Source organism: Brachyhypopomus gauderio, chromosome 9 (genome assembly GCF_052324685.1).
Source record: "Brachyhypopomus gauderio isolate BG-103 chromosome 9, BGAUD_0.2, whole genome shotgun sequence".
Lineage (NCBI taxonomy): Eukaryota > Metazoa > Chordata > Actinopteri > Gymnotiformes > Hypopomidae > Brachyhypopomus > Brachyhypopomus gauderio.
The window spans coordinates 13,359,998-13,386,261 of NC_135219.1; the positions used below are offsets into that span (position 1 = coordinate 13,359,998).

General features: G+C 48.8%; 1 protein-coding gene across 6 annotated transcripts in view; it reads left to right on the top strand.

The window, feature by feature from the left end:
- hivep2a (HIVEP zinc finger 2a) overlaps positions 1–26,264 on the top strand; it is a 78,256-nt gene that overhangs the window by 21,231 nt on the left and 30,761 nt on the right. For 2 of the 6 annotated variants that reach the window (XM_077017316.1, XM_077017317.1), the window contains exon 3: positions 1,318–1,401. The exons of 2 other annotated variants lie outside the window; for them this stretch is intronic. The gene's annotated coding sequence lies outside the window, so the exon portion shown is untranslated. Of the gene's footprint in view, positions 1–1,317; positions 1,402–8,746; positions 8,933–26,264 lie in introns of those variants that run through there. 2 more of the 6 variants (XM_077017319.1, XM_077017318.1) reach the window with 2 other exon arrangements.

The window sequence follows — 26,264 nt, forward strand, 5'->3', positions numbered from 1 at the left end:
AGGCTGAGAACAGGCGTAGCTGCTTCTTTAGGGAACTTTCCAGAACTCTGCTTCTGGAATGATGGGGAAGTCCATGGGGCAGTCCACAGTATTTTTAGAATAGGCCAGACATCGTCCTTCAGCGCTCGGCCAGGACTGGCGGCTTGTCACTACATGTCAATCCCAGAGCACAGTGTCCAGCACAACAAGGGCCAGAGTCATTCTCCACAGAGACATTCTCCACAGAGACATTGTCCACAGAGTCATTCTCCACAGAGACATTGTCCACAGAGTCATTCTCCACAGAGTCATTCTCTGTCATTCACAGAGTCATTCACAGAGTCATTCACAGAGTCATTCACAGAGTCATTCACAGAGACATTATCTGTCATTCTCTGTCATTCACAGAGTCATACTCCACAGAGACATTCTCCACAGAGTCATTCTCCACAGAGTCATTCTCCACAGAGACATTGTCCACAGACTCATTCTCCACAGAGACATTGTCCACAAAGTCATTCTCCACAGAGACATTGTCCAAGAGTCTTTCTCTACAGAGTCTTTCTCTACAGAGTCATTGTCCACAGAATCATTGTCCACAGAGACATTCTCCACAGAGACATTCTCCACAGAGACATTGTCCACAGAGTCATTCTCCACAGAGTCATTCTCTGTCATTCTCTGTCATTCTCTGTCATTCACAGAGTCATTCACAGAGTCATTCACAGAGACATTCTCCACAGAGACATTCTCTGTCATTCTCTGTCATTCACAGAGTTATTCTCCACAGAGTTATTCTCCACAGAGTCATTCTCCACAGAGTCATTTCCACAGAGACATTCTCCACAGAGTCATTCTCCACAGAGTCATTCTCCACAGAGACATTCTCCACAGAGTCATTCTCCACAGACATTCTCCACAGAGTCATTTTCCTCAGTGTATTAGAGCTCAGTGGATTCAGATGTTGAAAGCATGTTTTGTTAATTGTTGAACTTGCATTTCAATAAATAATTATAATATAATTTCTTTTTCTTATTTTTTTTACATTTGATAGTTTCTGCACTAATTGGCAGACAATAAAAGATCACAAATCCCAGATTATGTTAATCTGCTGTAAAATGATATTGCTCAGTGTTAAAGTTCCATTCAGTCGTTTGTGTTCAAGCCTGTGATTCAGTTTCCTTTTGGTTCATACAAGGCTCCAGCATGTTGTCAGACTGACTGAGCTAATTCTGTCCACTAATGGTCTATTTGCTATAATCGCTCGGAAGTGGAAAAATAGAATTTGTCAAATTACAATAAATTATATCTGAATGTCATTTTGATTTTCCCTGACAGATCTGCCACTGTTTGGTACCCTGCTGGGGAGCGTGTGAGCACTGAAGGGGGTCAGCTCGTCCCACGCTGGGCCGCCAGCACCGGGTGAGGGGTTAGGGTTAGACATTAATGGGATGGATGTCTCTTCGGGTTTATGGGACATTAAGGGTGGAGTCGTGTGTTTGGGAAGCCTCGGTTGCTTGTTCCCTGACCTCAGCTGGTAGGACTCAATGCCAGGGCTCAAACTGCCAGTTGCCTGGCTGATGGTTGATTGTCATTGAGTGATGAAACACACTGGGGTGGAGGGGTGGGTTGGGGGGGGGTGGTGGGGCTGTGGTCTGCCAGGCATTGCCCCCACCCCTCTCCTCCTCACCCCTTCGAGCATCCACAGTAACAGGTGCTGCACTGGCACACAGCACAGCATGGAATGATGGGAATGTTTGGGGGTCTGGGGGGAGCACGGAGGGGCAGAATGTTCTTTTGCTTTTTCTTCTCTATTTTTCACACATGTAGCTGGAATGAGGGTCGGCTACGGGCGAGCGGAGGGGGGCAGGCGAAGGGGCCGGAGGCAGCAGGCGAACGTGGCTAACCCGTCGGCTTGGAGAGGGACGCAAGTCTCTTCCTTGTCCTCCGTTTTTGCATTTGTATGCTGTTTGTGCAGTTGTGCATAGAGTGCCATAGAGCCTGGTTGTGTTGGAGTGGCTGATGGGTGTTTTCATCAGTGCTCAGCTGCCTCAGACCCCCTCAGACCCCCCAGGTTTCCCCCTAGGAGGCCAAGCTGTCCATAACGCCAGCCCACATCAGCATCAGTAAATAACAGCAATTACTATCTGCAGATTGAAAACTAATCTTTGTTATTCATCCTGTCATCCACCTCCGCTCTGGCACCGTTGACTGAGAGAGTTAGAGAGTGTGTGCAGGTTCTGTGGTAGGTGGGGCATTCGCTGCTAACTGGATTCAGCTGTATATGAACTCGTTTTACTCATTGCGAGGGTCGCACACGAGCAGTCGTGGGTTCCTCAGTCTGTCGACAAATCCTCCTGTCAGACTGCCATGTGTCTTTGTGTGAGCATGTGCATGTGTGATGATGCAACCATGTGGGCGGAGTCTCGTTTCAGGCACCTGTAGCCCCGCCTCCCGCTGTTGAGTATCAGTACCAGCATGGGCTGGGTCCCGGACGGTTCTGCTCCGTCTCCGTTTTCCTCTCCCTTGCCCTCAGCCTCTGTATTCTCTGCAAGTAATAAATACACAAAATCCAACACAAAGAGCTGTACCAGGATTTATGTGCTTCTGCCATTGATGTATGTGCATTTAAATGCTGGTTTTTCTGCTCACACGACAGCCTCAGTACTACAGGATGAATGACTCCTGTGGGCACTTCCTGGTTGGACACCACTGCACAGAATTGCTTTTAACTTTATTCCCGTCCATTGAAAACACTCACAGTCGTTTTAATGACGACTCCCCAAATAGGTTCAAAAGAATACATTTCCAGCAGTCACATCATGCAAGGACTTCATTACCCAGGAATGTTTAATTATTCAGCATTAATACGAAACCACTTTGATAGAGATATCAGAAGGTTGCTTTTCTTTCCCTTATGCACCTCAGAGGGAATATAATACTTCTAGCAATACTTAAGATTAAATATTGATGCAGCAAAGATGTACTGGAGAGGGATTAAAAGGCCCCAATTAACATCAGGTCTGTTTGCTCCGAGAACTGATAGGTCTGTTACCCTGGACTGAGTGTGAGCACCGACTGGCGAGGCAGTGATGAGGTGAGGTAGTGATGAGGTGAGGTAGTGATGAGGTGAGGCAGTGATGAGGTGAGGTAGTGATGAGGTGAGGTAGTGATGAGGTGAGACAGTGATAAGGTGAGGTAGTGATGAGGTGAGACAGTGATGAGGTGAGACAGTGATAAGGTGAGGTAGTGATGAGGTGAGACAGTGATGAGGTGAGACAGTGATAAGGTGAGGCTGTGATGAGGTGAGGTGAGGTAGTGATGAGGTGAGGTAGTGATGAGGTGAGACAGTGATAAGGTGAGACAGTGATGAGGTGAGACAGTGATAAGGTGAGGTAGTGATGAGGTGAGACAGTGATGAGGTGAGACAGTGATAAGGTGAGGCTGTGATGAGGTGAGGTGAGGTAGTGATGAGGTGAGGTAGTGATGAGGTGAGACAGTGATAAGGTGAGGCTGTGATGAGGTGAGGTGAGGTAGTGATGAGGTGAGGTAGTGATGAGGTGAGGTAGTGATGAGGTGAGGTAGTGATGAGGTGAGACAGTGATAAGGTGAGGTAGTGATGAGGTGAGACAGTGATGAGGTGAGACAGTGATAAGGTGAGGCTGTGATGAGGTGAGGTGAGGTAGTGATGAGGTGAGGTAGTGATGAGGTGAGGTAGTGATGAGGTGAGACAGTGATGAGGTGAGACAGTGATGAGGTGAGACAGTGATAAGGTGAGGTAGTGATGAGGTGAGACAGTGATGAGGTGAGACAGTGATAAGGTGAGGCTGTGATGAGGTGAGGTGAGGTAGTGATGAGGTGAGGTAGTGATGAGGTGAGGTAGTGATGAGGTGAGACAGTGATGAGGTGAGGTAGTGATGAGGTGAGACAGCGATGATGAGGTGAGGCAGTGATGAGGTGAGACAGTGATGATGAGGTGAGGCTGTGATGAGGTGAGGCAGTGATGAGGTGAGGTAGTGATGAGGTGAGGCGTGCTGGGATTAGCGATGATGCTGGAGTGTTCCCTCACACAAGGACTATGTCTTCAGGTCCCACTAATGATCTGTGGTGAAATGTAGCGCAGGAGATTACATTGCTTAGTTATATATTTGAATCCTTCTTTAAAAGGTTCTGGTGAAAGATCCATTTGATCCTCAACTTTCCTCATCGTCGATGCTCATATTCCAGTATGTACGCGTACATGGGAGAGTGGCACACACCTCACAGCAGTTAGAAGCCTGTTAGTCACATTACTGCCGTTAGCAGGATGAGCAGTTATTGTTATGATAATGATACTGTAATGATTCTAATCATTTGTACCCAGGGAAGGGTGAGTGGTAGGGGAGGAGTGAGTGATGGGGTAGGGGAGGGGTGAGTGGAGGGGGAGTGGGAGGAGTGAGTGGTGGGGGAGTGGGAGGAGTGAGTGGTGGGGGAGTGGGAGGAGTGAGTGGTGGGGTAGGGGAGGGGTGAGTGGTGGGGGAGTGGGAGGAGTGAGTGGTGGGGTAGGGGAGGGGTGAGTGGTGGGGTAGGGGAGGGGTGAGTGGTGAGTGATGGGGTAGGGGAGGGGTGAGTGGTGGGGTAGGGAAGGGGTGAGTGGTGGGGGAGTGGGAGGGGTGAGTGGTGAGTGATGGGGTAGGGGAGGGGTGAGTGGTGGGGTAGGGGAGGGGTGAGTGGTGGGGGAGTGGGAGGGGTGAGTGGTGAGTGATGGGGTAGGGGAGGGGTGAGTGGTGGGGGAGTGGGAGGGGTGAGTGGTGAGTGATGGGGTAGGGGAGGGGTGAGTGGTGGGGTAGGGGAGGGGTGAGTGGTGGGGGAGTGGGAGGGGTGAGTGGTGAGTGATGGGGTAGGGGAGGGGTGAGTGGTGGGGTAGGGGAGGGGTGAGTGGTGGGGGAGTGGGAGGGGTGAGTGGTGAGTGATGGGGTAGGGGAGGGGTGAGTGGTGGGGGAGTGGGAGGAGTGAGTGGTGGGGTAGGGGAGGGGTGAGTGATGGGGTAGGGGAAGGGTGAGGGGTGAATGGTGGGGGAGGGGAGGGGTAAGGGGTGAATGGTGGGGGAGGGGAGGGGTGAGGGGTGAATGGTGGGGGAGGGGAGGGGTGAGGGGTGAATGGTGGGGGAGGGGAGGGGTAAGGGGTGAATGGTGGGGGAGGGGAGGGGTGAGGGATGAGTGGTGGGGGAGGGGAGGGGTAAATGGTGGGGTAGGGGGAGGGTAAGGGGTGAATGGTGGGGGAGGGGAGGGGTGAATGGTGGGGTAGGGGAGGGGTAAGGGGTGAATGGTGGGGGAGGGGAGGGGTGAGGGATGAGTGGTGGGGGAGGGGAGGGGTGAGGGGTGAATGGTGGGGTAGGGGAGGGGTAAATGGTGGGGTAGGGGGAGGATCCTTAATTTCCCTTGCTGTCCTTTGAACCACTGCCTGTAAATGTGAGTAGCACTCAGGGTCTGGCATGGGTCCAGGTCCCCCCATTAACATGATCTCATTCAGCTCAGGTACCGGCTGGTAGCACCTTCTTTCCCTGTAGTACTCAGAGCTCTGTGTATTCACGTTGGTCCCAGGGCTCTGTGTCTTCACGTTTGGCTTGGCTACTGAGAACAGCACAAAGGTTTCCAATCACATAAATAAAACACCCCTTTCCATTAAACAGCTCATAACCAGAAGAGGTCTATAGCTGTGGTGATGAATGGGAGCTAGAATATTGTGTGTTGGCAATATACAGTGTTGGCAACAGGAGCAGCAGGAGTCAGGAGGGTTAGGATTAAGGTTAGGGTTAGGATTAGGATTACGGTTAGGGTTATGGTTAGATGCTGTGTGTCTAAATCTCTGTGTGTCTAAATGCCTGGGCCTCAGTCCAGGTGCTCTAATGTTCTGTGTTTGAGTGCGGAAGCAAACAGGTCCATAGTTCCTTGTTGGTGCACAGAGTATAAACATACAGCTGCAGGAGAAACAGTCGACAGCCCATAGAAACATTAATACAATGACCGCTGCTTAGCTTCAAAGTACTGAACACTCAGTTTTATGTACAGTACATGCATTGTTTCTTGGCTTTTGCTTGTGTTTCAGTATAGTTACACAGGCAGGGTATAGTTGGAAGAGTATGTTTGGTTGTATTTGGTTGATAGAATACAGTTGATAGAATGTGGTGGATAGAGTATGGTTCATAGAATATGGTTGGTAGACTATTGTTGGTTGTATTTTATTGATACAGAATGGTTGACGGTGTTGTGTCTTTACTCCAACATAGTAAATATCCATTTTATATACTACAGACAGCGTGTGATAGAGTTGATTGTATGGTTGTATTAGGTTGGTAGAGTGTGATTGGTTGTATTAGGTTTATAGAGTGTGATTGGTTGTATTAGGTTGGTAGAATTTGATTGGTTGTATTAGGTTGGTAGAGTGTGATTGGTTGTATTAGGTTTGTAGAGTGTGATTGGTTGTATTAGGTTGGTAGAGTTTGATTGGTTGTATTAGGTTGGTAGAGTTTGATTGGTTGTATTAGGTTGGTAGAGTATGATTGGTTGTATTAGGTTGGTAGAGTATGATTGGTTGTATTAGGTTGGTAGAGTATGATGGATTGGTTGTATGCGGTTGGTATAACATGGATGGGGCTACCAAATGTTCAAATCACACAGCTACTCTTCTCCATACAGACCCCATGGACCACTGCTCACTGCTCAGCAAGGATCCCCCATGAGACTTGCAACCTTTATGGAGTGTCACATAATAGAAGATGGATGTGTAGAACACTTACATTTAGTTTTCCATTTTCTGAATTGCTGCGTGGATTTATACTGTGAAAATTGTTCTTTTGGAATGCCTAAAACACACAATTGCTGGGTTTCAGGTTAAAAACACATAAATGCTCAGTTTCAGGTTAAAAACACACAAATGCTCAGGTTCAGGTTAAAAACACAACCATCAAAGCATGGAAGCAGTACTGTATGCAGTATGCTCACCAGTACTGATTATTCCTCTTGCAGTGAATGTGAATGACTTTATGCTAACTTCAACAGTGTTTACATATGTATTGATCCTTGTTTTCAAACTCTTTTTCCAGCCCTCCTCCATGGTCTTCTTTAGAAAGCAATAATGCACTGCTAAAATGGCTTCCCTTCTTTTAGAGAGGTCATGTTTCCAACGCCCTTTTCCGAAGCCTATACCATAATAACACGAGGAACCTCCGCACAGATCTCATGCTTGTTTGTAGCGTCCTTTGCCTCAGGGTGTTGTTTACACTAGAGCTTGTTCAGGCAGTGAACCCGAGTCCTACAGGATCAGGTCTCCGTCTGCTGGTTGCCACCCCTCAGGTCTGGTGTGGGAGATTCCGTGGGGAATCACAGCATCTTGGCTGGCATCATTCCACGTTGGTTACGGAGCTCTTTCATGGGGGTCAACGGAAGATGAACTTGTTTAGGAACACAGATTGGCTTGTATGAGAAGGTCAACACCTGTGTAACTGCAAAGCAGGCCTGCGCAGCTGATGGGCAGATAGCAGTGTCTGTCTGCATGTGTCTGCCCGTGTGTGTCTGCAGTGATCTGTGGGGCAGTGCATCTTGTGCAGGGCAGATGTGCAGCTGTCGAGAGTGAGTCAGGGTGACCCTCTGAAATGCTGCAGTCCTGTCAGTCATGACACAACACCACAGTTCAGCGCGTTAGCATATAGGTGCGTTCGTGTCCTCTGCATTAGCATAAAGGTGCGTTCACGTCCTCTGCAGTGAAACGCCGCTAGAACTCTTCACCTTTCTCAGGATCCGCGCATGCAAGCTGTCGCAGTGCTGCACTAACCCAACGTCACTGACCACATCCTGTTTCTTTATTATTTTTTGTGGCAGTAATTCCCTCCCACACACATACACAGAGACGCAAAGACGCATACAAACCTAAGGAGATCCACACGGCTATCATATCACTGCCCAGCCAGACAGGAATAGAAAGAACAACACTCATTTGTGGAGGGATTTTGCAAGAATTAACTCAGTGAGCTATTAATAGCCCTGCCGGGGGTGGGGGCATGGGGGAAGGCTCCATGGAGAATCCCCAGGTCAATGGTGGTCAGGTCAGAGCCCAGTTAAAACACTGCCTGATAACACACTGCCATTAAACACACATGCACGTGCGCGCACACACACACACACACACACACACACACACACACACACACACACACACACACACACACACACACACGCACGCACACACACATGCACAGACACACGCACATACAGACAAACACACACCAAAGGGATAAATACATAAGGTGCAAACACACACGCGCACACACACACAGACACTCACACACATAGACCAAATAATTACTCAAAACACAAAAACAGCCACACAACACTCCCTGACTCACTCAAAAACACACACACATGGAACCTAGACCTACAAACAGACCCACATACCAAAGGCACAATCCTGCAAACCAAAGACACACATGCACACACACACACACACACACACACACACACACACACACACACACACACACACACACACACACACACACACACACACACCAAAGACAGCCTGGTGTGCATTTCACACACTTACTCCTGCCTCACTCCTGACCTTCTATTTGTGGTCATGTCTCGCATCGGAAAACGTAAACTTCATTTGTGAGAGAGCAAGCACAGCCCCAGGGCGCTGAAAGAGCCTCTTCGTGTAGACTGTTGAATAATCCCTTTGGGGGCCCCGGTGCTATTTTTGTTCCTGGATATGCGTCACGACTGGGTATTTTCTCTGGTGACTAGCTTACATCAGTAGGTCTCCTAGCACACTCTATCACTGAGGGTCTACAGATCGATGGGAGTTTCACTGTTTTGGCATTTGTGTTCGTGACCTCCTAGAAATGGACACGGGGACTTGCAGCCCAGAGGAATGCAGTGGGTGACAGAGGAACTGCTGGAGCCAGGTCTGTCTGCAGGTCTGTCTGCAGGTCTGTCTGCAGGTCTGCCTTATCCCTCTATTCTATCCTTTCTGCTGTGTCCTCCCCTCTCCTGTCTGGTTCTTCGTGCCATGCTGCTCTAGGTGCTGTGTGTGTCAGAGAGCTGACAGGCTAGCATGAGAATTCTCAGGGAGCGGCAGAGGTGAAGGGAAGGTGTGTGTGTGTGTGTGTGTGTGTGTGTGTGTGTGTGTGTGTGTGTGTGTGTGTTGTAGACGGTGTCCCTGCTCACCGTCACACTTGCACAGCTATACCCCCGCCGTCCCATGCCTGAGACTCGACTAAGTCCACCGTTGTCTCTCTCTCTCTCTTTCTCTCTGTCTGTCTCTCTCCTTCTCTCCCTCTCTATCCTTCTCTTCCTCTCTCTCTCCCCTTCTCTCCCTCTCTTTTTCTCTCTCTTTCTCTCCCTCTCTCTCCCTCTCCTTTGCTTTCTCTTTCTTCTGTCTCTTTTTTGCCATTCTTCTGTGAAGAGATGGTACAGCTGGTTTTTTGGAGGAGCTGTCAGACTTTAGATTCGCTGTGCTGTGTACCCAGTATACTGGTTAACTCGCCTGCAGTGGGACAGGGGCAGATACTGCTGCGCTACCCAGCCCCCCACGCCACCCCCCCTCCACCCGTAACCCCCAGCCAGCATCAGCCTGAAATAGCTGGTTATATGAGAGGATGGTCCTGTGGAGGATGACCGAGGAAAACACCTCATATTCTGGCCACTGAACCATGTCTCTATCTCTCTGTCTAGATAATGCCAGCCAACAAACACCCCTACTCCCTATACGCGTACACACACACACACACACACACACACACACACATATGTGTATATATATATATATATATATATATATATATATATATATATATATATATACTGGCCACCAGTTCAAAGATGCATATTTTTTTCTTAGAAGCTTATCTTGTCTGCTTATATGTGCAGTTTTTTCTCTCTCTCTCACCCACCCACACACACATGTACACCCTCTGACAACACACACACACACACACACACACACCCTCACGTGCACAGACGCACACACACAGATGTAATCTTTCATGAGTTTGGGGCAGCCCTGGCTCTGAGATTCCAGTGACCTTGAGACCAGCCCCTGGTGCAGATATCAGTAGTGTTTCAATGTTCTGTGACCTCCCCCACCTCCCCCACCCTGTGTGTCTGGGAGAACCAGTGTACTCCTTTTCCTTTTCCATTCACAAATTCACCGCCACTGCTCTGGCACTGTGACTTGGACCACAAGGTTCAAAGGTCAAGTGCACCACATCTCTAAAACGCAGGGGCTGCAGGCTTTTCATCTTTGAGTGTCTTGCTGCTCAGTCTCCTCTGTTTGGGTGAAGCCTTCTGTGGGGCGATGGGGAGAGGATCCCAGTCAGGTGGGGCGGAGCCACTGAGGCTGGGCGGAGCCACTGAGTCTGAGCAGGGTTCCCTGTGTCAGGGCCAGGTCTCTGGGTCAGGGCCAGGTTCCTGAGGTGGGACCAGGTTCATGCTGCATGCTGACCTCCTACCTGGGGTGATGTACAGACTGACCATTAGTGAGATCACCCATGCAGGTCTTGATGTGCCCGGTGAGCTGTAAAGCTGAAAGCACAAGGCCTTACTATGTACACACACACACACACACACACACACACACACACACACACACACACACACAGCAGGACAGAACTGTGAGCAGGTCCACACACAGTCCATGTTGCAGCGCAGTACTTAAAGCAGTAAACAGACTCTAGCACTTACTCACTACTGTTGTCACTGAAGTCCTGACAGCATGTTGTTGTACGTACAGCCCACCATGCAGAACACAGCAGGTGAAGTAGGTGATGCTGCTGAAACTCTCTCATCGTTGCAGATCTAATGCTGGGTGCTTATGAAACCATAAATATTTGGACATGGGTTATAGACCCAGGAGAAATGAGGGAGACAGGAGAGACATGAGGGGTGGGAGAGACGGGAGGGATTAGAAAGACAGGAGAAATGAGAGAGACAGGGATGAGAGAGACAGGAGAAATGGGAGAGACAGGGATGAGAGAGACAGGAGAAATGAAAGAGACAGGGTTGAGAGAGACAGGAGAAATGAGAGAGACAGGGATGAGAGAGACAGGAGAAATGAGAGAGACAGGGATGAGAGAGACAGGAGAACTCGTGCCCATGTGCAGGAACATATCAGTATATCAACATATCAACATATCATTGGCTGAGGAAGAGATAATTAACACATCTTTTTAAAATCAACCTTCTCTGTTTCTCAATACTCTGTCTGTTCCCATGACAGCTGTTCCCATGACAGCTTGTGCTGAGTGACTTTGAGCTCTCAGATCTGAGATCAGAACCCTCATACCTCATGCCATAAGATACAGAGAGCACCAATATGGACAGAGGTATATCTGACACTAGTCCACCTTATTAGCACTGAACAATAACCTTGACCTGGTAATCCTAACCAGATCAATAATGTCCACATTGCATTAATCACCGATCTGCTGTGGTTTAGATATCAGGGAGGTGTGTGGAGGCGTGTGTTGAGGTGTGTTGAGGCATGTGGAGGTGTCTGGCGGTGTGTTGAGGCATGTTGAGGTGTGGGGAGGTGTGTTGAGGCATGTGGAGGTGTGTTGAGGTGTGTGTTGAGATGTGTGTTAAGGCGTGTGGAGGTGTGTTAAGGCGTGTTGAGGCATTTGGAGGTGTGTTGAGGTGTGTGTTAAGGCGTGTTGAGGTGTGTGGAAGTGTGTGGAGGTGTGTTGAGGTATGTTAATGCGTGTTGAGGCATGTGGAGATGTATGGAGGCGTGTTGAGGCGTGTGGAGGTGTGTGGAGGCGTGGGGAAGTGTGTTGAGGCGTGTTGAGCCGTGTTGAGGCGTGTGGAGGTGTGTTAAGGCGTGTTGAGCCGTGTTGAGGCGTGTGGAGGTGTGTTAAGGCGTGTAGAAGTGTGTTGAAGCTTGTTGAGCCATGTTGAGGCGTGTGGAATTGTGTTGAGCCGTGTTGAGGCGTGCGGAGGTCTGTTGAGGTGTGTGGAGGTGTGTTAAGGCGTGTTGAGGCGTGTGGAAGTGTGTTGAGGCGTGTGGAAGTGTGTTGAGGCGTGTTGAGCCGTGTTGAGGCGTGTGGAGGTGTGTTAAGGCGTGTTGAGGCGTGTGGAAGTGTGTTGAGGCGTGTTGAGGCATGTGGAGGTGTGTGGAGGCGTTTGACTGCCTGGACAGCCCTGGTCCCCGTCCCTCTCTCCGTCAGAGGCCGTGTCTGCTGGGCTCAGTCCTTTGCTCCTTCTGTCGAGCCCAGATCTGTGCCAGCGGGCAGGACAGGGAAGTGGGCCGAAGCACCCGAGTGCGCTCATCCCCCTCCAGGCAGGGACAGTGCTGCTGGGTGCAGGAGAGACATCCTGGGTTCATGTGATCGTTCTGTGCAGGTTTGTGATGGGTTACAGTGACTCAGTGAGTGGCAGTGAGTTCTGGAGTTATCAGTGGACTGGCCAGAGGCCCATACACTTTTTGCCTGCGTTGCACTGCTGACGTTGTGTGCAGTATGTGCAGTGATTGTGTTGTGTTCTGTGCTGTCAAGTGTGTGTGTGTGTGTGTGTGTGTGTGTGTGTGTGTGTGTGTGTGTGTGTGTGTGTGTGTGTGTGTGTGTGTGTGTGTGTGTGTGTGAGCGTACATTTGTGTTTGAGTGTGTGTGTGTGCGTTTATGGAGCAGACCCAGAGTGTGTGTGTGTGTGTGTGTTTATGGAGCGAATCCAAAATGTGTGTGTGTGTGTGTGTGTGTGTGTGTGTGTGTGTGTGGGTTTATGGAGCAGACCCAGAGTGTGTGTGTGTGTGTATGTGTGTGTTTATGGAGCAGACCCAGAGTGTGTGCGTGCATGTGTGTGTGTTTATGGAGCAGACCCAGAATGTGTGTGTGCGTGTGTGTGTGTGTGTGTGTTTATGGAGCAGACCCAGAATGTGTGCGTGTGTGTGCGTGTGTGTGCGTGTTCGTGTGTGTGTGTGTGTGTGTGTGTGTGTGTGTGTGTATGTGTGTGTGTGTTTATGGAGCAGACCCAGTGTGCGGGCTGAGCTCAGCTAGTAGGCAGGCAGGCTTGTGGCTTACTGCCACAGGCCCAGGGCTTCTATCACAGATGGCCCAATGACACTGGTCCCAGCTTCAGCTCACTGAGCACTACACAGAGAGAGGGAGGGGGAGAGAAAGAGAGATAGAGAGAGAAAGACAGAGATGAAAAGAAAGAATGAAAAACAGCCTCTTCCCTTGATGAGGTGGAGTCATAGAGGGAGTCGTCTGGCTTCTGCTCAAGTTGGAGGGGTTTCTGCGCACTCTGGCAGCCGCTCGCTCAGAGGAAGATGAGCTGGACTCAGAGAGGTGGACTGCAAGCGATTCCATGCAGAGGTGTGAGAGTTTCCAAGAGCAGCCAGGAGGATGGAAAGCTCTTTCCATGGCGTAACACTTGAACAGGTGAGACCTCCTGTCTCCACTGCTCTGGACCACTCGTGTTTCTGGCAGCCTCCAGACCCCAGAAAACCTGCTCACTACAGTGTAGAGTGAACTACCAGCTCACTACAGTGTAGAGTCAACTACCTGCTCACTACAGTGTAGAGTCAACTACCTGCTCACTACAGTGTAGAGTCAACTACCTGCTCACTACAGTGTAGAGTCAACTACCTGCTCACTACAGTGTAGAGTCAACTACCTGCTCACTACAGTGTAGAGTCAACTACCTGCTCACTACAGCGTAGAGTCAACTACCAGCTCACTACAGTGTAGAGTCAACTACCAGCTCACTACAGTGTAGAGTCAACTACCTGCTCACTACAGCATAGAGTGAACTACCTGCTCACTACAGTGTTCCAGGTTCCAAGTTTCATGTTCAGCTAATCCTACTTAAGACATGAAATTCATTCAACTGCAAAATCACACATGTAGTCACCTGTCAGAAACCCAGAAACAAAGTATAACTTGAAATACATGTTTGATGACGCACCCTGAACGCTCCCTTGCTGTGCATACGCCGCACGTCTGATAGCTGACTGAATGTAGCCTTACACCACAAGCCACTATTGTTTATTTTACTCTCCCACACTCTCACACAACCTCAGACAATCTCACACACTCTCACAAAGACTCAAACACACTCACACACTCTCACACACACTCACACACTCTCACACAGACTCACACACTCACACACTCTCACACAGACTCACACACTCTCACACTGCTCCTTTTTTGGGTTCCCACTCAGCTCCACCTCACCGTCTTAGCATGGCTGGGTTGCCGTCTGCTCCTCACCTATCACAATCTTACCTCCAGAACCTCTGCAGCCAATCACTGAGGATGACCTTGAATCTGGGCGGGGCTTTCTCACCAGGCCGGTGGCCTGTGTTGTAAACCTCGAACACTCTGGGACCACATGACTCCCTCTTCTCACAGTGCTGTCGTAACTCTGTCAGAGCGAGAGACTGTTACCACTGGATCCCACTCCTGCAGCTTGACGGCAATAATTCCGTTTTTTTTTTCTCTCCACAACTTTTTTAATGATTTCTCACCTTCCAGAAGGAGGCAGGAGAGAGACTCGTGCTAGCACCCTGCAGTGGGAGACAGCAGCGTTCACACATGCACATAGAGGATGAGCTGGAATGGCTTCTCACCTCCACATAGCTCCAAACGTAAAGAGGAAGGAGGAAGAGGAGCACTCGGTTGCCTTCAGTACATGCCTGCTACTGGGGTAGCAGGGTGGAGCAGGGTGGAGCAGGGTGGAGCAGGGAGGAGTAGGGAGGAGTAGGGAGGAGTAGGGAGGAGTAGGGAGGAGTAGGGGGGAGTAGGAGCTTGTAGGGTGGGCAGGGTGGAGTAGGGTGGAGTAGGGGGGTCAGGGTGGAGCAGGGGCTGAATATTTTTGTCGCGGTGTGAGGAGTCATTGGCACAAGGGCAGCTGGAACAAAGACTGAGCCAAGATGGAGGGAAGGAGGCAGGACAGGAGCAGAGGAGGAGGAGGAGGGGAGAGGAGCTGAGGTGAAGATTGGTATGCACGGTGAGAGAGAGATGGAGGGTGTAAGTGAGTGGGGGAACAGAGAGGAGGAAACAGGAAACCACCGCTAGCATGGTACTTCTCACTGGTGCCATCCGCTCTGACCACACACACAAACACACACATACACACACACACACACACACACACACACACACACACACACACACACACACACACACACATACACACACATACACACACACATACACACACATACACACACACACACACACACACACACATACACACACATACACACACACACACACACACACACACACACACACACACACACACACACACACACACACACACACACACACAGTGTACACCAGCCTGGCCACATCATGACACTGCGCTTCCTCTCTGGATGAGGAACCACCATATTCCTGGTCTTGAGAGCACCCCAGTGACATCATTCCTCCACAACGCTGGCTATGCACAGACATTCGTTCCCATCCCTGTCACTCAGTCTTCTTACGTTCAAGCTATGTGAGGCCTGTCAGATGGTCCCAGAGATGTAGATCATGGTAAAGGAGTCATTAATAGCCAACTGACATGGGAATCGCTCAGAATCTCCCACTTTCACATGACACAGACACAGTACACAGCATGCACAGCCATTAGAGCAATAATGCTTCTTGAAATTCCAGTTCTGTCACATCACATGATGGTGAACAACACACACATTTCTGTACAGTGTGTTATAGGCTTGCACCTGCTTTCAAATGCATGAGGAGGTGATGAATTGAATTTTAGTCAGCCCCTTAAATACTGACGTGGGATCGTGTTGTATTTAAAGCTGAATCAGAGGCCAGACATACAGTCCCCTCAATCCCAGAGAGTAAACAGGAGTGAGATTATAGACCGTGAGAGAGAGACAGTGAGAGGGAGAGAATGAGAAAGGGAGAGAGAGACAGAAAGAGAGAATGAGAGAGAGAGAGAGACAGAGAGGGGGGGGGGGGTGGGTGGGGAGGTCTGGTGCTCGTCTGTCTGCAGTATCCCAAACACACATGCCAAACAAAGACGGCGCAGGAAGCTGTTTGGCGGCTGCCAGTAACCGGATCTTTATTTGGTTTCCGTGACCGTTTATCACCCGTGGAAACGGCCAAGACCGGCCAGGCTGCATGCAAGACGAGTCACCTCAGAAGAGATGGAGAGTTGTTGGGAGAGATGGGGAGATGGAGATTTGTGGGGCAGCGGTTCTGTCTGGGCCGGGCTGATGCGACAGGCCTCACGTCTGTGCTGACACACATGAGAAAACAGCATTCTGGATGAAGGGGTGTTTTTAGAGGCTGATGAATAAATCATTTTCAGGGCAGCTGATTGTATCTATGCACTCAATACATGAGGAACCTCAGAGAACGTAAGGAGAATGATTTGGATAAACAGCTAACACATGGGGTCCTGCCCTCACTGGGGCTGCCCCTACAGCAAATAATGCCAAGAACAATTTTCATAGGACATATATCCTGATATATAAGCAAAGCCATCAGTGCAGAAAGTCTACACACAGTACTCATGAAAAGCAAACACACATTCACTTTCACACACACATGCACATACACACACAAACACACATGCACATTCATACACACACAAAACACACATGCACATACACACACAAACAAACATGCACATACATATATACTCACAGACACACATATAGATAAAAACACATACACGTATGTACACCATATGCACACACAAGCTTACACACATACATATACACACACACACACACACACACACACAAGCTCACACACATACATGCACACACACACACAGGGTCATACACATACAAGTACACACACACAAAAGCTCACACACATACATGTACACACACACACAAGCTCACACACAGACATGTACACACACAGGCTCACACACATACACGTACACACACACGCACACACAAGCTTACACACTTACATGTACACACACACAGGCTCACACATACACGTACACACACACACACAGGCTCACACACTTACATGTACACACACACACACACACACACACACACACACACACACACATCTTGGTGAGCAGATGTGGGCGTGCATGTCTGGCCCTCCAGCAGTGAGGAATGTGGAACCCTCGTAAGGTTCCTGGGATTTCTGGGATGTTTCCATTCCTGCTGCGCACACGTCCCATTATCAGTTTATATGAACACTGGAACCTCTTTCAGCAGGGCAGCTGCAGGCCCAGGGGCTGCTGGCCCCTCTGTGTGTGTGTGTGTGTGTGTGTGTGTGTGTGTGGCCCCTCTGAGTGTGTGCATGGTCCCTCTATGTGTGTGTGTGTGTGTGTGTGTGTGTGTGTGTGTGTGTGTGTGTGTGTGTGTGTGTGTGTGTGGCCCCTCTGTGTGTGTGTGTGTGTGTGTGTGTGGCCCCTCTGAGTGTGTGCATGGTCCCTCTATATGTGTGTGTGTGTGTGTGTGTGTGTGTGTGTGTGTGTGTGTGTGTGTGTGTGTGTGGCCCCTCTGTGTGTGTGTGTGTGTGTGTGTGTGTGTGTGTGTGTGTGTGTGTGTGGCCCCTATGTGTGTGTGTGTGTGTGTGTGTGTGTGTGTGGCCCCTCTGTGTGTGTGTGTGTGTGTGTGTGTGTGTGTGTGTGTGTGTGTGGCCCCTCTGAGTGTGTGCATGGTCCCTCTGTGTGTGTGTGTGCATAGTCCCTCTGTGTGTGTATGGTGTGTGTGTGTGTGTGTGTGTGTGTGTGTGTGTGTGTGTGTGAGGCCCCTCTGAGTGTGTGCGTGGTCCCTCTGTATGTGTGTGTGTGGCCCCTCTCTGTGTGTGTGGATCCTCTGAGTGTATGCATGGTCCCTCTGTGTATGTGTGTGTGTGTGTGTGTGTGTGTGTGTGTGTGTGTGGCCCCTCTATATGTGTGTGTGGATCCTCTGAGTGTGTGCATGGTCCCTCTGTGTATGTGTGTGTGTGTGTGGCCCCTCTGTGTGTGTGGATCCTCTAAGTGTGTGCATGGTACCTCTGTTTGTGTATGTGGCCCCTTCGTGTCTATATGTGGCCCCTCTGTGTGTGTACAAGGTCCCTCTGTGTGCATAGTTCCTGTGTGTGTGTGTGTGTGTGTGTGTGTCCCCTCTATGTGTGTGTGTAAGTGGCCCCTCTGCACCAGACCGGAAACACCACAATTAAGCACACAGAGTGCTAAACTGGGTTAAAATGGGCTTGAGCTCTGCTCGGCCAAAGTGAGATTATCAGGGATGTTTGAGGAATGTTTAGTTGATCCCTTCTATTTTGAGTTCAAACTCTCTGTGTTTGGTGCAGTCGAGACGGTCCCTACAGAGCAGGTCCCTACAGAGCAGGTCCCCACAGAGCAGGTCCCTACAGAGCAGGTCCCCATAGAGCAGGTCCCTACAGAATTGGTCCACACAGAGCAGGTCCCCACATAGTAGGTCCCCACATCAGAACAGTACAGACCGGGACTCCACAAATGCTGGACGGGGTCTCTGGTGGATATGTAATCAGTCAGTGTGCGGAGTCTCCACCTTCTCATGGAGCAGCTTCACCCATTAATGGAAGCAGTGATGTCAGCTGCCTCCTCCTTCAGAGCACCACAGGCAGCCCTGATTAGTTTCTTCAGGAATGAGTATACAAACAGATGTGTGTTTGCACATAACAACACCCATGTAGAGTGGGAAGAGGGTCTCTATACACATTACATTCATGGTCACTCAAGTTCACACAGTCCATGTGATGCATGCACACATACACACCGAGGTGCAGATGATGCGTGCGCACGCACACACACACACAGACACACACACACTGATTCCCTGTAGACTGTATGCGCCCCTCTGCTCCAGTAAGACAGCACAACAGCTGCTGCAGTTATGTAAGAGCTGTCAAAACACTTAAGCACACTTCTCTGGACACTCTCGCTCTCTCTCTCTCTCTCACACACACACACACACACACACACACACACACACACACACACACACAAACACACACACACAAACACTTATAGCTTAGCAGTATGACCCAGTGTTACTTAGTCCCTCCCTCTTAAAGGAGGTTCCCGTTGTAGAAAACACCCACTAGGGAGGATTCCAGGGTGTTATGTAACAGCTTTTCCTTCTCATGATTTTGCTGGACTGGCCCTGTCATGGTTCCGCTGGCCTTGAGCAGCTGGACGAGAGAATGGATATTAAGGCCTCTGCAAACGCAGCTGCGTCTGTAATCGATGAAGTGTCTGCAGACACTGGAGACTCACTCAAACTCAAAAATGATGGACTGTGTGAAAGCGTAAAACAGCTAAGTGACTTGTGTCAGTGGTGTGATATTAAAACAGCTAAGTACATGTGTGACATGTGTAATACATGTGTGACGTGTGTCAGTGGTGTGATTTTAACCTGCTCCACAGGCAGTTACAGCTCCTTGACTTCTGTGGGTCAGGTTTGAGTGGTGTGTGTATATGTGTTTTTGTGGGTCATGTTTGAGAGGTGTGTTTGTGTGATCGTGGGTCAGGTTTGAGTGGTGTGTGCATGTGTGTGTGTGCATGTGTGTGTGCGCATTATTGTTGGTCAGGTTTGAGCGGTGTGTGTATGTGTGTATGTATTTTGAGGGTCAGGTTTGAGCAGAGTGTGTGTGTGTGTGTGTGTGTGTGTGTGTGTGTTTGTGTGTGTGTGTGTGTGTGTGTGTGTGTGTGTGTGTGTGTGTGTGTTTCTGTGTTGTGTGTGTTTCTGTGGTCCAGGTTTGATTAGTTAGCACAAGGCCTTTTGGTCCACATCACCAGCCAGTCAGTCCCTGACAGAAAAGACTCCAACATGGGCTGTTAGTGCAGAGCCATCGACGACCATGTTAATCAGACACTTCCCAAATCAGACCAGGCACTTCAAAGCCGGCCTGGTTTGATCCCAGCAGTCCACAATCATCATACGCAATTCCAGGGGTCTATAAAAAAAAAAAAAACAGACCGAGACAGGAATACAGCGGCAGTGGAGAATGCACGATGGAAACAAACAGCAGTAGAAGCCGCATCATATGGAAAAACAATTATCCCTGAGGTTCTTATTAAGAGGAATGACGGGTGTGTGGTGTGGTGTGTGGTGTGGTGTGGGGTGTGTTACTGTTTATAAGGCTCAGTAAGACCTGAATGAGAGCTCTGCCCCCTCCTCAAACAAACTCCACTGTCAAGCACTGTCAATTACAATTCAACATGTTGTAAAGTGTGTGTGAAGGACACGTGAAGGACGCATGAAGGATGCATGAAGGACACGTGAAGGATGCATGAAGGACATGTGAAGGATGCATGAAGGACATGTGAAGGACGCATGAAGGACATGTGAAGGACATGTGAAGGACGCATGAAGGACATGTGAAGGATGTATGAAGGACACATGAAGGACACGTGAAGGGGAAAAGCAAATGTGATACCATGGGTATTCTCTGCTTGTGGGGATAGATGGGACAGGTTCATGGTGAGCATGTTGTTGTGAGAACAGAACAGGAATCCGAGCAACTTTCTTCTAGTGGAACCCAGTTTCCAGGCCCGAGGGGCCCAGCTTGTGTTCACTCAAAGCCTGAGTGAGAGATTAGAGGCAGGCGCCTGCTCACAGCCAGGAAACGTTTAGAGATTAGAGCCAGGAAATGTTAGACTGAGAGAACACGAGCTGCTGAGAATGACCCCAGCCAAAGGCACAGGTTAGGGTTAGGGTTAGGATTAGGGTTAGGATTAATGCAAGGAGATGTGAAACTCATGATTAATGCAGTTAGATATGAAACTCTTTAATTATAGAACAAAACCAGCAAATAAGAGAGAACTAAACACTATTCAAATCTAAATGAACACATGAATTTACACTATACAATCTTCCCCCAAAAATAAGTGCAATGCCAATCTTTTGTTCTTTACGGTAACCTGTATTAGCCTGTTATCGTCAGAAACCCAGGTGTTGGTAAGCACTCACTCCGTTCATGGCCACCCTGCCTATGAACATGCACATATTTGCTTTAAGAGAGTGAGACTCTGAGAAGATCTCAATCTTCTCCTCGTGCTTCTTCCCTCCAAGCATGAGTGATCAGACAGCTCTGAGGCCTCTGCCTCTACCATCCTGCTGCCTTTGCCGTGTTTCCCAGCATGCAATATTCTGCCACACATACTCATTCTGGGAGTTTAATAAACTCCAGCCGTGCCTCAAACTCTGATGCAGAGGGCAGGTGGTGAATCAGTGCTCTGGCTGTCGGCATTAGACACAGCATCAGCAGAGGAAGACCTTCACTGTGGCCCGTTGGAGCTTTTCTCCACAGTTTCGGTTAACAGCCTGTTCCTTTCCAGCTCCCTAGGCCAGCAGTGTCTCGGAGGTCCAAGGCCATGTGGGACGAGTGGCCTTCCATGTGCTTGAGGTTGTTTCCAGACAGATTTAGATAAGAAGACAGAGTTATTGTATTGTTGTCTGCGACCCCCTCGCTCACATCTCAAATATTGTTGCAGCTGCTCTGTGGAAAGATGTTATTAGAATTATTTCAACTAGCACATTAACCCCTTCAGAGCCCTTGGAACAGAACTTGGAAATGACAGCAAGACATCAGTCAGGCTTACATGTATATGGAGTTGGGGTAGAGGTGGTGGGGGAGGGTTATGTTGCTTTATGTAGATTTATGTTGTGCATTAGTGCAGACTCCTGGCAGTGGGGGGGTGGGGGGGGGTGTTACAGAAGCCACCATCTTTGACTAAATCTCTTAAGCGCGGTTCAGACCTGTACATTAACATGGAATGTGTACAGGAGGGAGACTTGTTAAAGGCGTAGCTGAGTTAGTGACCTGGAACACACACACACACACCCACACACCCACACACACACATACTCTCTCTCTAGTATAGGAATGTCTTGTTGCACAGTAGTGTAGGTCATTCAGGGATAGTGACAGCTCTGCAGTAATATTTGGCACCTCAAGCAGACGTAGAAGACCAGGGTTCCAGGAAGCACTGTCCAAACGCTCTTAAAAGTCCTGTTAAATGAGTGGCTGTTAAACTAATCAGTTTGCGTAGAAGGCCATGCTCAAATAAAGAATTACTGTACTCAGGCTAATTGCCTTTGGATTGCCCTATAACTGTGGTCTTATTGGGACACCGACTGACTGATTCAGCTACTCATGTGATAAAACATAACACTGTGATTATGATCCCTGGGAAGGTTGGCGCTTGACCAGCGTGCTGAGCTGTGATTGGGCGGTTATTGCCATTCTGGGGACAGTGACTGCTTTATAAGCTCTTCCCACAGCCGTGTCGCAAAGAGAGGCCCTTGTCCTGTCTCCTGTCCTAAAACCCCTGATACAGCAAAGTGCTTTTGTTGGCAGAGGTAGTAACTTGACCTCCGGATAAACCTTACCTCCGTATTACCCTGACCAATGAATCAAACGTGTAATAGATTATTAGAATTATTGAGGGCTTCCTCTCTCTCTCTCTCTCTCTCTCTCTCTCTCTTTATCTCTCTATCTCTGTCTGACTCCCATTGTTTCACTGTCTCTCTTTCTGTCTGTCTCTGGCTGACACTCATTCCCCCTTTCTCTCTTTCTCTCTCTCTCTCTCTCTCTCTCTCTCTCTCTCTCTCTCTCTCTCTCTCTCTCTCTCTCTCTCTTTGAGCACTGCTGATATAAAGTCTGGCCACCGGGCTGGTCTGAAGTGGGTCACTTTGGCCATGTGCTTTAATGCTCTTGCATTAGGAGGTGTCTGGAGACATTGTTATTATCCTCAGAGCATGATCGTCTCCTGCCGAGTGGCGGTTGAAGGTACAGGGCGACACGCAGCGGAATGTGTCGAGGTGCCGCTGTTGACCCTGAAGGTTTACACACCTCGCCTTCCCTCCAGGGTTAGTGGCAGTGAGTGGCGTTCAGTTAAAAATCAAAATCTAGCATGTTAAAGGAGGGTGTTTCACTGTGCATCCGTGTACCACATATGAAAATGTGCCGGTTGTCTTTAAAGAGGGTGCATGGGCTTGAGGCTGTTTGAGGAGTTTGCAGCACTGTGCGTGCCAGCGGCCTACGTCTGCTCAGAACACAGAACCCCTACAGCACCCCTGCAGCAGTGTGTCACTGCCAGTGTGTCAGCGTGTCAGCATGTGTCAGTATGTCTGTCAGTGGTTGTCATTGTGTCAGTGTGTCAGTATGTCTGTGTGTGTCAGTGGTTGTTAGTGTGTCAGTGCATGTCAGTGTGTCAGTATGTCTGTGAGTGTCAGTGGTTGTTAGTGTGTCAGTGTGTGTCAGTATGTCTGTGTGTGTCAGTGGTTGTCAGTGTGTCATGTGCTATTCATTATAGCTGAGAAAAGCAGAGAATTGTTGGTAAAAGTCATGCTGACTAATGTTGTTTTGTCTCTTGGAGTCACCATGACCTTTGACCTTGTGATACCATGTGACAGACACATAAGTTCTGTGTCTCTCTGTGTTCTTGTTTTTGCTGTGTTTACACGAGGACTCCTGACACCAGACGTGATGCAGGCTATTCCTTAGGATTTCTTTAATTAACCCCTGTTTGTACAAGGTTGAACAACTCTAGGCAAAACTGACTTATTCTGTTCATATGAACCACTGATGTGACACACTCTGATGTGACACACTCAAAGGTGAGATACTCTGATGTGACACTCTAGTGACACTCTCTAATGGGAAACTCTGATGTGACACACTCAAATGTGAGATACTCTGATGTGACACTAGTGACACTTTCTAATAGGACACTCTCATGTGACACTCTAATGTGACACTAGTTACACTCTTAATATGACACTCTGATGTGACACTTTAATATGATGCTCTGCTGTGACACTGATGTGACAATCTTTAATAAGACATGTCTATCTGTGACATTTTCAGCAGTCACACCTGTTTCCTGTTCAGAGAACGCGAGGTCACACTCCCACGCTTAGAGCGCCACACCTGTAGCCCCACCCGAGCAGCACCTGTCTGCTATATCACAGTATGACCGCAGTATGACCACTGTATGACCACTGTATGACCACCATAAGACCACTGCACCATGACTGCATGAGTAGTAAATGTTGAATGAACTCAATATTTTATTTTATTTTATTTTTTATTAAGAGATTGGAGACATAATTAGTTGCTGACACCACAGCACAATGGACGCATGACTGTCTAATACTCTTTTTACTGAGTGCCATTTTGCTTTGTGCTAATTTCAGGACATTTCATCATAAATCAGGTTTATGAAGACATACTGGGATACAATGTGTGGTCCTTTATTACTGTACTGAAATACAGGAAGTGGTGATAGGCTATGAGACTGAGACTGAGGGTTGTTGTTCTGATCAGTAACGAGCTGGTGAAGGTCCTGAACTGTCCTGAACTGTCCATGCGCAGAGTCCTGCTTTTAGCTCACAACCTTAGTGCAATTTAACGAGGAACCTTATGGCAATCGCAAATATTTATTCCAAAAAAAGAACTGCATCTTGTCCGACACTGATTGAAACTGTCCAGTTGGATATTCTGTATTCACACACCCATCGTTTTCGAGTTTTGAAAGACTGAAATATTGGAATTTGTGTCTGTGTGGCGTGATGTCCATCCTGATTGGGTGTTAATTTATGGTCGTGGTGCCACTCCTGAATGGGTGCTAATTAAAGAGGCATGGTGCAATTCCTGATTTGGTGTTAATAAATGGGTGTGGTGCCATTCCTGATTGGGTGTTAATATATGGGCGTGGTGCCATTCCTGATTGGGTGTTAATATATGGGCGTGGTGCCATTCCTGATTGGGTGTTATTGTAATATATGGGTGTGGTGCCACTCCTGAATTGGTGTTAATTAAAGGAGCACAGTGCCATTTCTGATTGGGTGTTAATAAATGGGTGTGGTGCCACTCCTGATTGGGTGTTAATAAATGGGCGTGGTGCCACTCCTGATTGGGTGTTATTAAATGGGTGTGGTGCCACTCCTGATTGGGTGTTAATAAATGGGCGTGGTGCCACTCCTGATTGGGTGTTAATAAATGGGCGTGGTGCCACTCCTGATTGGGTGTTAATAAATAGGCGTGGTGCCACTCCTGATTGGGTGTTAATAAATAGTCGTGGTGCCACTCCTGATTGGGTGTTAATAAATAGGCACGGTGCCACTCCTGATTGGGTGTTAATAAATGGGCGTGGTGCCATTCCTGATTGGGTGTTAATAAATGGGCGGGGTGCCACTCCTGATTGGGTGTTAATAAATAGGCACGGTGCCACTCCTGATTGGGTGTTAATAAATAGGCGTGGTGCCACTCCTGATTGGGTGTTAATAAATGGGCGTGGTGCCACTCCTGATTGGGTGTTATTAAATGGGTGTGGTGCCACTCCTGATTGGGTGTTAATAAATAGGCACGGTGCCACTCCTGTTTAATAAATGGCCATGTGTAATGTTTCCGTGCTTCCTCCAGCCTCACTGTCATTTAGCATGTTTCCGGAGGGACCCTATAAAAAGGAGCACTCGTCTCCTACAGGATATGGCAGTGTTGCCGCTGGGATGCCTTGGCCTGTCAATTACACTGCCATAAAGCTCTCATTTCCAGCTGCAGAGCTCCGGCACGGATCTGTCAGGATGTCAGTGAAGCGCCTGGCCGCTCCTACAGCCCTGCTGTAAAAGAGCACTATGTAAAAAAGAAGAAATTGGGAAGGGGGCATATTAGAGAGCAAAGCAGTGGAAACTGAACAGACGGATGTCTTTTACACACTGACTCACAGAGCTGCACACTGCCAGGTCCTTTGCCTTGTATAATAGCCTGAGATTGGCACGGGTGGCGTAGTCTTGACTCACAGTGCTATCATGCAGAGTCTGGTCTTGTTTTTATGCAGAGGAGGTAAGAGAGGAGGAGTGGGAGGAGGTGTGGGAGGACCCACACGGCTAAAGCAGTGAACTTCATGACCTCGGGAAAACTCTTCAAGATGAGGATCTGGTGAACAACAGTGTGAACAACAGGGGCGATACAGACGCTGCGCTGGCCATTCTTACATTAGGGCGGAGCCATATCAAAGCTCCGCCCTTTGATCATGGGGTGTCCTTGACCAGAATTTCACTTAAGTCAACTGCCTTAACCACTTGGGAAAATGACAAATCTCTTGAGAAAAGGATTCAACCTTTAGCAAAAGGATTCAGTGTTTAGGAAAAGGATTCACCACTTGGGAACAACTCCAGTACATCCTGGTCTGTAGGCTGGGAGACATGTGAAGAAAAGTGTTGATTCTGAGCAGTGATGGGCCAGAACGGATCGGATCCTCACCCCCTGACGCACATGATACTCCCCCTTCAGTCTGGCTCGTGGGCCCGAGCTGCAGTGGCAGAAGTGATAGAGGGGGTGGGGG